This window comes from Lissotriton vulgaris, chromosome 3_1, assembly GCF_964263255.1.
Source record: "Lissotriton vulgaris chromosome 3_1, aLisVul1.2, whole genome shotgun sequence".
Lineage (NCBI taxonomy): Eukaryota > Metazoa > Chordata > Amphibia > Caudata > Salamandridae > Lissotriton > Lissotriton vulgaris.
In genome coordinates, this window is record NC_141689.1 from 1,062,029,580 (window position 1) to 1,062,044,143 (window position 14,564).

Here is a 14,564-nt window from a genome sequence, read left to right on the forward strand (position 1 = left end):
ATGCCAGCTTGTCCGCCAGATCAGGTCGTGGTCACTCGGAGCGCAAACGCGCTCTCACATCCTTGTCAAAAGGAAGACGGATGTGGGATTGAATGTATTGAGCCACCTCGGGGGAAGGCAACCAAGAAGAAGAGTGTGGGTGGATAATGTCAGAGGGGTTGAATGTTAACAATTGCGGAGAAGTAGGAGCATCGACATAATGTTCTTTCCGCGATTTCTTGGAGGGAGGAGGCTTAGTAGGCTCGGAGGAAGAAGAGGATGTTCCCTCATCCGTATCGGAAGGAGGATCTGAACGAGTGGACACCTTGCGCTTCTTTGCAGAATGAGCAGAAAGGGTTTTAGCAAGTTTAGCAAAATGGCTGGAATGAGGATTTTTTGGTGACCTTTTGGAACGCCCAGATGAAGGGGGCACCCATCCGTGCTGCGCAGCATAATCTGCAAGGTGTTTCTTCAGTGGCGCAATAGCCTGACAAAGCGCTTGACCCATAAAGTCATCAAATGAAGCAGAGAATTCTTCCTCCTCATAATAATCATAACCTTCCTCTTCGCAGTATTCTGCCATGGCGACAATGTCTGCCAATAAATGCCCAAGGGAGGTCAAAGATATTAATAGCCAATAGCCAATTATTTGGGGGAGTGGTACCCCTAGCGCAAGTCTTTAGGAATACAGGAAAAAACCCTGTGAAAAATAATCAATTAAGTGTGGAGGGAGCAGACTTGCACCAACATATAAGAAATGCAAAGTCTTTCCCACTCTAGGCAAAGCCTATGCAAAATTTTACAACCCCCCAACTCTGAACCTGTCAGAGGGCGTAAGGGAGCTCAAAAGGCAGCAATTCTGGGTGTGTTGTACTTAGCAGTCACTCCGGCAAAGCTGAGGCAAAGACGGCGTCTCCGACACACACGCCTGACAGGACGTGTAAACAAAGCTGTTGCGCATGCGCGAACAGCTGCTGCCAGATAGGAAGGGTGCGCGAGACACGCACGCCCTTCCAGCTCCGCTCCCGCTCCACAAAAGGACTGGAATATTAAAATATTCAAGTCGGGAGGTGCCGCACACGCTCCCCAGACACCGGCACAGAAGCCGGTTAACCAATTAAGTCGCGCCGCAAAGCGCCGGAGAAGCAAGCAGAAAATGCGCACACAGCGTTGTCAACAATGAATTCAAGAAGCAATTAACAAATAAACAAAGCGGTAAGCCAAATACGCATAGATAAAGCAAAGAGTAATGCAAAAAGCACTTAACTGGCTGCGAAGCAGCAAAGAAAGAGGAAGTTGTAACCTCTATCTCCTTATTTATACTTATGTGGACTCTATGGTTACCCAGGGTTTATGGGTAATGTAGTCTGAGTTTTTTCTTTACTGTGCTGATTGGCTGCTGTTTCAGTAAAGGAATTGAGAAAGCATAATCGGAGCCTCCGTCCTGCCATAGAATTCAAGTCTGTGGCTCTCTGGTTACATACACAGACTTCTGCAGTTATCACATTCCCCTACTGACGTTACATTATGTAAAATCGTGGAGTGCATTTCCCACTGAAAGGTTTAATTTGCATTTCTCTTTCATTTAAGGTGTTCGTTAGGTTATATGCAGTTACCGGAAAATGAAACACCAACACAACCGGGATAGAGTATATGGTATTTTCAGGAATTCTATGTCAGGGAGCGGAGGCGAGGATTTTGCTAGTCCTTTCTCCATTTTATTGGACAGCAAGTTAGAAGTAAAGAAAAAACATTACATCCAGGACTACCCAAACCAACATGGCAGCGGTAGCCCTGGTAACACAACATCCAATCAGAGTCCACTAGTTCGTATATATGGAATCCCATCTGTTAGTCCTTCCTCTTTCTCCATTGCTGCCTCGGCAAGATAAGTCACGCTCCTCATATCTTTGTCGTGGCAGTTTTTGTGTGATTGTTAGACAGCTTTATTCTTTAGCGACTGTTTGAATTTGAGATACTAAATAAATAAAGCTGTCAACAAATACACACAAGCATTAGAAATGCAATAGGTCTCGCAGCATTAGAGTTAGTGCTTTTAGAATTGTTTATGGGTTTTTTTGTAAATCTTTAGCATGAGGTTGAGGGTGAGTGAGGGTGAGTGAGGGTGAGGGGTTGAGGGTGAGTGAGGGTGAGGCTGAGGGGTTGAGGGTGAGTGAGGGTGAGTGAGGGGTTGAGGGTGAGGGGTTGAGGGTGAGTGAGGGTGAGGGGTTGAGGGTGGGTGAGGGGTTGAGGGTGAGTGAGGGGTTGAGGGTGAGTGAGGGTGAGTGTGAGTGAGGGTGAGGGTGAGTGAGGGTGGGTGAGTGTGAGGGTGAGTGAGGGTGAGTGTGGGTGAGTGTGGGTGAGGGTGAGGGATTGAGGGTGAGGGGTTGAGGGTGAGGGGTTGAGGGTGAGTGAGGGTGAGGGGTTGAGGGTGAGTGGGGGTGAGTGAGGGTGAGGGGTTGAGGGTGAGTGAGGGTGAGGGGTTGAGGGTGAGTGAGGATGAGGGGTTGAGGGTGGGTGAGGGTGAGTGAGGGTGAGTGTGAGTGAGGGTGAGTGAGGGTGAGTGAGGGTGAGGGTGAGGGTGAGTGAGGGTGAGGGTGAGGGTGAGTGAGGGTGAGGGTGAGTGAAGGTGGGTGAGGGTGAGGGGTTGAGGGTGATTGAGGGTGAGGCGTTGAGGGTGAGTGAGGGTGAGGGGTTGAGGGTGAGTGAAGGTGAGGGTGAGTGAGGGTGAGGGGTTGAGGGTGAGTGAGGGTGAGGGGTTGAGGGTGAGTGAGGATGAGTGAGAGTGAGGGTGAGTGAGGGGGTGAGTGAGGGTGAGTGAGAGTGAGGGTGAGTGAGAGTGAGAGTGAGGGTGAGTGAGGGTGGGTGAGGGTGAGTGAGGGTGAGTGAGGGTGAGTGAGGGTGAGGGTGAGTGAGGGTGAGTGAGGGTGAGGGTGAGTGAGAGTGAGGGTGAGTGAGGGTGAGGGTGAGTGAGGGTGAGGTGTTGAGGGTGAGGTGTTGAGGGTGAGGGTGAGTGAGGGTGAGGGTGAGTGAGGGTGAGTGAGAGTGAGGGTGAGTGAGGGTGAGGGTGAGTGAGGGTGAGGGTGAGTGAGGGTGAGGCGTTGAGGGTGAGGCGTTGAGGGTGAGTGAGAGTGAGGGTGAGGGTGAGAGTGAGGGTGTGTGAGAGTGAGGGTGAGTGAGAGTGAGGGTGAGGGTGAGTGAGGGTGAGGCGTTGAGGGTGGGCAGAGAGAGTGAGGGGGCGGATGCATATTGTAGTGTGCTCGCTAGGAGTGGGCAGGATGCCACAATGTAGTCATTGCTAGGTGCGAGTATCAGGGAAGTGGATGAAGGGGCATGAGCTAGAATGTCAATGCAGTGGGGTGTGTGGGTGAGATTGTCCTAAGTGCATGGGTGTTCATGCTAGGAGTGTGTGGGTGTTATGTGGGCGGCAGTGGTTATTTGGGCAGGTGCCAGCAGTATGAGTATACGTTTTGTGGATTTAGTAGCAAGGATATGTGTGGTTGGTAGGTTGCAGGGAGATGAATGCTGGGCGTGAGTGCCGGGGGGGGGGGGGCAGAGGGGTCGGTGTTAGTGCTTTGATTGTAGGGTCTGAATGTAGGTGTGCATGTGGCCGACAGTCATGGCTTAGGGTGTCGAAGGGAGAGCGTCAGGCCGCGTGGGAGCCAGGGCTCGCCTCTTCTGGGAAGGGCAGGCAGAAGCACACACTGCTGGTGTCTCTCCAGAGCCGCAGGAGCGGCCCGCCCTGAGCCATCAGACTGGAATCTCCCCCTGGAGCCAGCGGGGCTGGGCTGCTCCCAGGCACGGAAGGAGGTCAGGCACCAGCAGGGCCTGCGAGCCAGCTGCAGAGAGAGACATCTGAGCCAGGGCGGGATGTGAGGCTGAAACCGCAGTAGAAACAGATACACAACGAAAAGGAAGGGAGGGGGCAGAGAGGGAGGATGACACCACACAGGGAAACAAACAATAGCGAGAGAGGGGAAAAAGACCGGGAGAGGAAGCATCTCAGAGGAGAGAGTGACATGCGATGAGGGGGACAGTGGCTTCCCATGAAGAGAAACGCATATACAACAGAGAGAAAGTGACAGAGATGAAGGGAATGGGAAAAATGCCCAGCAGGGGCCTATTTAAAAGTATTCTCTCAGGGATAAAAGAAAGCCGATGAGGAAGGGGGGTGTTTGGATTGAAGGAGCGATAGGAGGGGAGGAAGGATTCAAGAGTGAAAAATGCGACACGGAGGGAAGGGGAGGGGGCGGAGCGGGGAGGGGGCGGAGAGGGGAGAGGTGCGACACGGAAGAGAGGGGAGGGGGGAGGAGAAATGAGCAAGGATATGTGTGGTTGGTAGGTTGCAGGGAGATGAATGCTGGGCGTGAGTGCCGGGGGGGGGGGGGGGGCAGAGGGGTCGGTGTTAGTGCTGTGATTGTAGGGTCTGAATGTAGGTGTGCATGTGGCCGACAGTCATGGCTTAGGGTGTCGAAGGGAGAGCGTCAGGCCGCGTGGGAGCCAGGGCTCGCCTCTTCTGGGAAGGGCAGGCAGAAGCACACACTGCTGGTGTGGCCCGCCCTGAGCCATCAGACTGGAATCTCCCCCTGGAGCCAGCGGGGCTGGGCTGCTCCCAGGCACGGAAGGAGGTCAGGCACCAGCAGGGCCTGCGAGCCAGCTGCAGAGAGAGACATCTGAGCCAGGGCGGGATGTGAGGCTGAAACCGCAGTAGAAACAGATACACAACGAAAAGGAAGGGAGGGGGCAGAGAGGGAGGATGACACCACACAGGGAAACAAACAATAGCGAGAGAGGGGAAAAAGACCGGGAGAGGAAGCATCTCAGAGGAGAGAGTGACATGCGATGAGGGGGACAGTGGCTTCCCATGAAGAGAAACGCATATACAACAGAGAGAAAGTGACAGAGATGAAGGGAATGGGAACAAGAGGATAAACTAGGCTCGGGGTCAGGCGGGGGAGGGCGGGTTTGGAATGACGAGCTCGCGAGGCGGTGTTGGCGGGGAGGGGGGGGAGCGGGGGAGAGGGTGTGTGTGAAACGAGACGGAGGGGAGAGAGGGGAGGGGGAGGAGAAAGAGAAATGCGACACTGCGGGAGGGGGCGGAGCGGGGGGGAGGGTGTGTGTGTGTTGTTAGGAGACGGACGTGCACGCGCCCGTGACTTTTAAGGTCAATGCGCATGCGCATAAGCTTAATGCGCATGCGCATTGACCTTAAAACTCACGGGCACTGCAAGGAATCGCCACGATTCCTTGCAGTGCAGATAAAGTGTGGATAACTCGCAATAGTCTCGCTTTGCTCGATGCGCATGCGCATCGACAACAGGCGAGACCTAAAAAACTGCCACGACAAAGATAATAAGAGCGTGACTTATCTTGCCGAGGCAGCAATGGAGAAAGAGGATCCCAAAAAGGGTATTGATAGGTCATGGAAAGCCTGTCAGGATAAACTCCTAGATATTGTGGGTCCTCTCACAAAAATTATTGAGGCGGCCCAGCGTTCTAAGGAGTCGGGCTTACCGATGTCTGTTGATGACGGGATAGAGTATATGGTATTTTCAGGAATTACTTTGACTACGCCCATGGCTCCTTGGCCCCGCCCTCACTCCTACTCTCAGGATCACAGTTCCCATAGTTTTAATAATGCACTCCACTTAGACCGTTGCATATCCTACATATACCTCAGAACGCCCCCCCCCCGTATCCAGTCGACCTCCGGATTGCCGCTTATGATATTCAACGCAAGTCGGGAACACATAGACCGACTCATTCACCCTTCATCTTGTCACCCATGGCCAGGATCCCATGACTGTGACCAGCCATTGCCCGCTCTGACCGCTTGGGGTCAGCCTTGCTCCGGGCTTCCAAGCTGCCGCGTCTCTCCGCAACCCATCCCTTTCCACCACTCATCCTCCGGAACAGCAGCACCCCGGACTACCCGGGAGGAGACAAGACTGTCATCGCGGCCAAGCCCCGCCCACCCCCTCCAAACTCTGCCGCACTCGCCTATTGTCGGAGGACTAGCAGGACAGAAGCATGAGCTTTCGCAGCCAATCATCACTTCGGAATACTGTGCTGCGCATTTGGACTGGCTGAGATGCCTCCAATGATCCAATCCTAGGTCACCTTTCACGTTACCAGACCCTCCACAGCCAGCGATTTTCAGCTGGGGTAATCGGTTGTTATACGACCCGGAAGTGCTGAAAGTATCGACAAATGACATCCGTTAAAAGATCAACAACGGACAGTGGGCATTAGGCTGAATTCAGGGCTGGCCTGTGTAAGCAGCGGACAGGAGATCACCGTAACTGCTAGTGACTCCAAACTGCACCAAATTGTCACCTTTAACTGAACGGCATTCACCCCAACAGCTGCAGGTGCGTCTGGTAGGTACAATAGCATGTCAGCTGAGCAAGGTGGGAAGTGTTAGATACATTAGGGTCTATGTCGTGTTTTTTTTGGTGGGTTGGCCTCTCACGTTATGGTCTTGGCGGATTGAATTTCCGCACCTCCTTTTGGACTAGACGTGTTAGCAGTGGAGACGTTGCGATTTCTGGCAGATGAGTCATGGGCCCCTACTGCATTAGCCAGATAATATCTCCTTCCCTGCTTGCCCCGTAATAAGATTAGCTCTGTAGGTTGAAAATGTGCAGCAGGGATCTGTTTACCTTCGGCTTCAAATCTATGCATTGCAACCCGAGTTTTTTACCGTTCACATGAAATGTGAATGTGCCCCCTTAATGGAATGTGTACCCTTAATAATACTACCCATTGTTTAAACAACCAAGTCGTACCTTTTTTTGCATCTTGCGTGGTATGTGATCATATGAGATCAGTGTTTGCATGAGCTTCCTTTTTTTTCAAACCGCTGGTATTATTTCTCTTGGATCTTTGAGTATTTTGAGTCTTTTGAATCACTTCTAATAGCGAATAAAGGCCATGTAATGTGTACTGTGGAATCAAGTTTAGTAAGTCTCAGAAATGAACGAGTTTTTACATTCATGTCATATCAGCTTTGAAAATGCAAATCACGTCTTATCTTGCCTCTAGCTTTGAATAAGTTTTAAAATAAAATCTCTTAATCAAATTGTGAATGGTAGAGTATGCAACACGGAGTGTACATTTTTATACCTCTTACTACTCCTGAGAAGGCGTTGAAGCACTTTACGGCAAGGACTCTGAACCCAAGGTTAGAGGTAAATATGTGGTAGGTTAGTAATATATGCCTCCTTCTACTAGAACGATTAGCTGTGTTAAGTTTATGTTTGTGCTTTTGAGTTCTCCGACATTTACTCTTGTGTTATGAATCAAGATAGATTAATTGAAGTGGATTAGCAAAGGGAATATGTGACATGTTATTGGGAGTGGTGGACGTTTACTTTTTAGTGGGATGAATCCGTTTGAAAGCATGTTTGGGAGTCCAAAGTGAATGGAAATATTTGGGGTGATTCGGAGAGTGGAGGGAAAGGTAGAGGTGAAATTTGTAAATTTATAACTTTTTAAAAATAAGTAATATAAACATTTATGTAATATCTAAAATATGCAGAAACATAAATATTCTAGTTAGTCACATCTCTATTCAAGACATGAACCTATATATAATATATCCATATTTACATACATATAATATTTACATGGCCTGACGTACACATGTTTGTGCATACATTTACTTAGCTGTTAAACAAATCTATTAAAAAAACATTCTGCATGTATGTATATCCATATTAACTGATGCATAAACCCATAGACCTACTCGTATGTTTGTGTTTAGTTATGTGTGTATTTATGTCTGTGTGTGTGCGTGTGTGTGTGTGTGTGTGTGTGTATGTATGTATATATATGTATATATATATATATATATATATAGTGTCTGGTTATTGGATAATGAGAATTTGAATAAAGCGTCATTGTTTCCATGTACTCGATTTAAGTGGGGTTATTGGATAATGACTCTACAGGCTTCGAAAAATATGAATGGACCTGCAGATCTATTGACTAACCCGACTTAACTGTAATGTGCTTTACCAACTCTGTCTAGAATTGTGTGATCATAGGCAAATACTTTATTTAAGTGAGTCACCAATTTCATCATAATGACATATGAGAGAACCTTCGTGTGTGTGTATCTATATCTCTCGTTTGATTTATTTGACTTCAATTTGTTCACGATGTCTAATAAGAATCTATTTCACATATAGTGTAAACATGACCTGATTTTCCTCTTAGTTCTCTATTAGCGTTATCACCTGGGCAATAATAAATCTCAGTTCATGTTTAAAAACTTTAACTTTTAATAAATATACTACTAAAGCATTGCCACAAACCTTTCCACTGACATGAAGTTTTACTGATAAAATTATATTGTACAAATTATAATGTATGAAAATCAGGTTTCCGCACATATATACTATTTGCTCATCACCAATTAGTGTTCTGATGTAGTTTGATGCTATTAAAATCTTTGTTTCCATCGTGCTTAACAATTATAAAAAATTTGCTTTCCTAACTACTGATATATTTTGAAATGTTTGAACAGTGTATATATACAAGCTATTTAAATGTTTTGTTAGGAAAAAAGGTCACCCTGCAGCCTTTAATTTCATACTACCTGCGCATCAGCGTGGTTGTCGCAGTTCACTTTACAAAATCCTCTATCTTGGTAGACGCAAAAAGAAATCGCCAAATCTCCACAATAAAATAATCAGCAATTTGTAAGAAGACATAAGCTGACATTTGACCTCTGACTTTTGAACGCACAGCAATGTGGCACGATTTAAAGGCGTCTTTATTACTCATTAACTTTCTAAATGAACAGACCACCCTTGCTTTGCCAGCTCAAGCTCTCTGCCAGAATTGGCCAGTAGACCTTAAAAATAGCTTGCCCTGATAAAATCTGACTCACCATAGCAAGTGGATTTTTGGAGCCCTGCTGTCATTTCGATTTTAATCGAATGCATATGCTCCAGTATCTGCCCTTAAACTGTATGTATAATTCTCCTTATGTACAAAACCATAGACTGTGATGCCTGAATTACAGACCTGAATCTTTGAAATAGTATGTTGCTGGGTGCCATCGGATACTCTGAAAGTTATAATATTCTTGCTATTCCTGTAGGCTTTGCATTTGCTGCTATTGAAAAACCCCACCTTCAGATCAGAGGGAATCGTCCTGTTTTCATTAGTCCTGATGTTCTCACTCAAGAGTGTCTTTAAGTTAGCAGTTTCTCCAGAATGTAATATTGGGATACTCACTAATACTTCTGGCCACCATCTCATCCCTTCCGAGCATTTGCCACTGTCTTTGTAGGATTAATCTGACTTTTCTAGCCATAATGTTGGAATTAGGGACAAATCTAATGCTAGTGTTGGTGTCGCCAATACTGCCAGAGGATTTATTGTTGTTCAACAGCGTATCTCTCTTCACTCTGTCAATCCTAGTTGAAGCACTATCTAATGTTTTCTTGGGGTTGAATATTGTGCTTTTGTTTAGATATAAATTATGGTGGTATACCTAATTAATTCAGCTATTATTGGTTGCATATTCCCTTTGTTTTTGGAGTTTTTCTATGCTCATTCTGGAGCTGGGCTACTGGAGCATGATCCTGTAGCTAATCAGTCAGTTTGTTTGGACCCACACCACTCTGTGCCTGCAGGGGCCCAATATTCAGCGTATACTACACTATTCAGCCGTGCCATCTCTGCTTTGTGCTCTATTTCTGCAGTAGATTAATCTTTTTTTTTTTTTGGTGGATATACCTAAACACTTCCATCAGAGTAGCCATGTGCCGCACAATTCCAGCATTTAGGTGATCATGGATGACCGGAAATGCTGGTAGAGGCATTTTGTATTTTTCACCATGTCATGTTTTTATCTAATTAGGGATTCCTCTTATTGATCGGATCATCTTTTAACAATTCCTGTTCTCATTGAATGCTGTGATGTCACTCACTTGGGCATTATTGGTTTGGGAATGTACTTTGGACCAAACGTGCAGGCATTGTTCAGATATTTACAGACCACAAGCTTATCTGATCATTATGTTGTCCAGGATATTTTCTTTATTGTGCTGACATTGTCATCGTTCAATATGATGTGGTGTTTCCCTGAATTTGAGCCATTTATTCTTACACTTGAAGATTCGAAGCATCACATTTGTGGCATTATGCATGTTTTTGTGTAAATATTTTCCAAGATGGCATCCAAATGGTTTGTACCCACCAATACTTTGTACTCCTGTTTTAAAAAAAAAAAAAAAAGTTTTTATGTCCACCACTGTTATGAGCACCTTAAATTGTTTGAGTGGCTTAATTTTTTTTGACCGTGATCCATGTGCATGCCAAAGCGTGTTGGGACCTTTTGCTATTGCATAGTGTAGTAATGCGGTTCCTTTAATGTAATAGAAAATGGAACCCTGGCGGTGTTCTTTTGCTGTCCTAGAGAGACTGGTATTCTACTTTTGACAGTTGGAACTTGGATGGCAGGAAAAGATCACGTCTCTCCAGGCTGTTGCAAATAAATGTATTCAACTGTTCGAGGTGTCATCTTTTGGTACTTGCAACACATAGCGTGAGCATTCACAGTAGGACTGGGAAAGTGTGTTTTCTTCACATATATTGTGATTGAAAGTTGTTTCGGTGTTAGGTGGTTTCACACCCGACCTTTCATCGCCTGGGCTCCGAGAAGGTTGAGTGGGTCTCTGTTCACTATTTATTGATACGTGTAAGATATAAATACATATGTGTTCCCGGAACCATTCCACAGGAGCACTCGTACTGCCGGCTTTTCCCCACAATACGGGGAATCCAATACTGAGGAGCTTCCACACTCCCCATGATTGACCAAGTGGACGCCTATACCATTCCTAGCTATTCATTACAGAAGTCAAACCACCGCACTAAATACCCTAATTCTGATTGAACACGACTAGCTGGCCATTCATAAGCAATAAAAGAGGAGCCGAAATACTGGTCGTCCCCTTTTTCTTCAACGGTGGAAACTTGAACTTTTAAATGTCCATTGAGACATCTATTTTCTGTACTTTCTTTATTTAGTGTACAACAGGTTTTTGTTTACTATGCCGTAACTTCTCCACAAGTGAGCAGTGTGAGCATGCGCAAATCATGCCTCTCCCCCTCTGAAGCTGCTGGGTCGCTGAGTAAAAATAATATTTTGGAAGTTTGCAGAGAACCCCGGCAGCTGCATTCTGCACGGTCTGTAACTTAATTAGAACTTGTTCGCGCATGTTTAAGTAAAGACCATTGCCGTAGTCAAGTTTCAAGGAGACCAAGGAGTTTTCTGCAGGTGAGAAGGAATGAAGGATAGACTCTTATGATGTTTTGAGGGTATGGAAAGCTGCGAAAGTGACAGAATTGACCTGATTAGTGTATGACGGCTCTGTATTAAGAATAGCTCCAAGATATCCAACTGATTTAGCCGTCAATGGAAGAGGACCAACTTTAAAGGGGCATCAGAATGAGGGTTTAGCTCTAAACAGTAATACCTCCGTTCTGGTGGAGTTCAGTTTAAGGCAGTTTGATGACATCCACATACTAACTGCCCTCATGCAGTCACAAAATTTTGCGGCCACAAGTATTTGTTTTGCTCCTGGGATAGTGAAATGACAATTTGTGTCATCCTCATATGATAAGGCAAAACCAAAGGAATAAATCAGATCTGCCAAAGGAGTGACATAGAGATTAAAGAGCTTGGGCTGAGTGAGGACCCCTGTGGGACCGTGCACAGAAGAGAAAAGGAGGGTGAGGCAAGGTCTCCAAGATGCACCAGTTGCTCTTGATTAGTAAGAAAAGATTTGGGCAGCTTCCAGGCAGATCCAGACACTCCAAATGTGTCCATACGATGAAGCAGAAGTCCATGATGAACTGTATCAAAGGCTGCTGAGAGATCAAGCAAAATCGGGGCAGCTCTGTCATACAGAATACAGCTTGTAACTTTTTTAGTAGCACAATATGCAGTCCCAAGATGGAGTTTAATGTGATTCATACCCACTGTGACTTTATATTGTTTCACCATGTGGGGATTGGCCCCTAAACGGTCAATTACACTCCTCAACATTCTTGGTAAGCCGTCGCATATTGACCTTCATCAACATGTGGACAATTGTCTTACAGGAAAGTCTTCATCGGGGCAAATCTTGTATATTCCCGATGGGAACACTAAACATAAACCATATAATAAATCAACAAACTCTGTTACTGGTTAATGCATTTGATATTACTTCTGTGTTTTTTATTTTCATTACTTGACTTTTTACCTTGTATGGACTTGAACAGAGTAAAAAAGTTCCAAAAGAGTTGAAGGTGGACGAGGTATGAGTGAGAGGTAGTGGTGCAACACGAGGGTCTTGTTTTATGGCACTAAACTGTGTGATGGATGATAGGTGGGTAAGTTAGTCATATTGCTTGTTTTTGGACTAGTGGTTGGTGTTTTTTTTTTTTTTGCATGGAAACCGTGAGGTAGAGATGGGTGAGAATGTGTATTATTTGTATTGGCATTAGGTGCATAGTAGATGCATGTTGGGGTTTTGGGATGGGAGTTTGGGAATATCTTAATTGTTTTATGGAGAAAGGTTGTGTGGGTTTGTTTTGGTTGGTTACTATTGTGTGTTATTGGTGTAGTGACTGGATGGTAGGGTTTGAACCTAGTGGTGTGGAGGTTTTAGAGGTGGGGGTAGGGTTGTATGTTAAAGGAGTGTGTGAAGGGTGATACACTAGGGTTAGAATGTTTAGTTGTTGAGTGAGTAGGTGTAAGAGGTAGGTTTATTGCTATAGAGGAGTGTCGAAAGAGTGATATCCTGTACTTTGGACGGCAAGAAGCGAGGGGTTGTGTAGGGGAAGGTTATGAAAGGATTTTTCTTTTTATATAGCACAAACTTTACCCGGTTCCCCAGCTTCGAGGCCGACTGCTCTAGCCGTTAGGCTATTCGGGTTGAGGGAGATAGTACAGACAGTACTTGGAGATGGTAGAGGGTAGTGGGAGGATTTAGTGATAAAACGGATGTGTGTTCGAATGAGGGGAGTAAAGATATGTACTGTCAGGAGTAGTAAATATGTGTACATTTTCCCCGATAAGGGGCTGTGTCCTCCCATGGTGCACTACTGGTGATGTACAAAGACACTTTCCTAGTTTTTTTATTTATTCAATTATTACATTTCAGGCCTCTTTTAGCCCTTTGTCGGACAAATAAATAAAGAACCAGTAGAGGCCTGAAATGCAGTGGGGTAGGAAGACCTGGCACTTTGTGATGCTATGAATTGACACTTATACAAATAAAAACCCACAAAGAGTGCAGACAAACAATTGAATGATTATCATTATTCTCATCAAATATATCATGAGACCAATGCAAGAGGAATTATTCAGTAAGGAAGTTACCTTTGTAACACATCCGTAGTGCACCGCAGCAGGACACTGTTGTGTATCGATTTAGATTCCGTATGCATTTCCTGATTTATGCCCTTATATAGGTATAATTTACCTTGCCCTTATATAGGAATATAAATCCAGTCCTTATTTAGGCATAGCCCATGCTACCCAAATACAGGCATGGCTACTTAAAACCTTTCATCTACGTCACAACGATTTCTTGGAAAACCAGACTCTTAAGCCTTTAGGGACAGCCCCTTGCTTGAATATTGATTTCTGTAAAAAAACGAATTATTATGCATGAACATCTATTCCTTAGAGGTTCGTTCATGACGTTCAAATGCCCGACTCTTACGTCAATACTGGCATTTTTAAACACCTTCAAGGTAAATATACATATACCTTCACTTGCTATGGCAAAGCACGGTGTGGTTCGGTGCAGTTAGACTTCCTACTTGCACGACGCAGTTCGCCACAGCAAGTTCCTAAGGAAGCCAACTCCCCAGCTGACGCACTGACCAAAACCAGTCATCCTACGGCCGATAATCCAGCTCCAGTGTTTCTGACTCTCCTTGCCGTGTGTTGGGAAATCAAGTCCCGGGAAAGAGATAGGTGCATTCTTTTACTTAAATTGGTCTTGCGTATCTAACCCTGCAGCATCTTCTAGCCTATAACTTGTTGCACAAAAGAATGCAGTCTTTGCAGTTTGTGTTCAGTTCTATTGTGGCCTACTTTGCAGTTCATAAGCTTGAAAAGTGTGTCCTGTTCAGGTAGAAGGGTTATAAAAGTATGAAATGAAATTGTAAACTATGTTTCAGTCAAAATCATCCACTTATTCTGAAGAAAGATATTATCAAAGCGAGCTTCTATTACCAGATTATTTGCTGATAGTCCTCTAGGGTCGCCACTTGGAAAGACATGGTGAAGCTGCTCAAGGTGACACCTTGCTTGCAGCAATCTGGTAGAGGGGTTTACATCTGATTTTAAAATAGATATGCAGCTGACAGGAAACTGTATTATGAAGCTGGGCAAGGACCTCAATAAATGAGTAAAAAAAGTAATAATCATAGGCTTCATCTTTTAGAGACCGGTCTATACTGATCATTCATTAGGGCTGCACTTATGAGTGCTATGGAAATGATTACAGCATATCATTCAGTGCTTCTGGGCAGACCAGAGTGTGTAATCCTACAGTCTTTTTTTTTTT

The 14,564-nt window shown here is 45.4% G+C and overlaps 1 protein-coding gene across 4 annotated transcripts in view; it reads left to right on the forward strand.

The window, feature by feature from the left end:
- Positions 1–5,563: 5,563 nt before the first annotated feature.
- The window catches only part of ACO1 (aconitase 1), a 533,052-nt gene continuing 524,051 nt past the window's right edge, over positions 5,564–14,564 (forward strand). Inside the window, exon 1 of one of the 4 annotated variants that reach the window (XM_086961481.1) lies at positions 5,564–6,359. The gene's annotated coding sequence lies outside the window, so the exon portion shown is untranslated. The remainder of the gene's footprint in view (positions 6,360–14,564) is intronic. The other 3 variants (XM_086961482.1, XM_086961478.1, XM_086961479.1) reach the window with 3 other exon arrangements.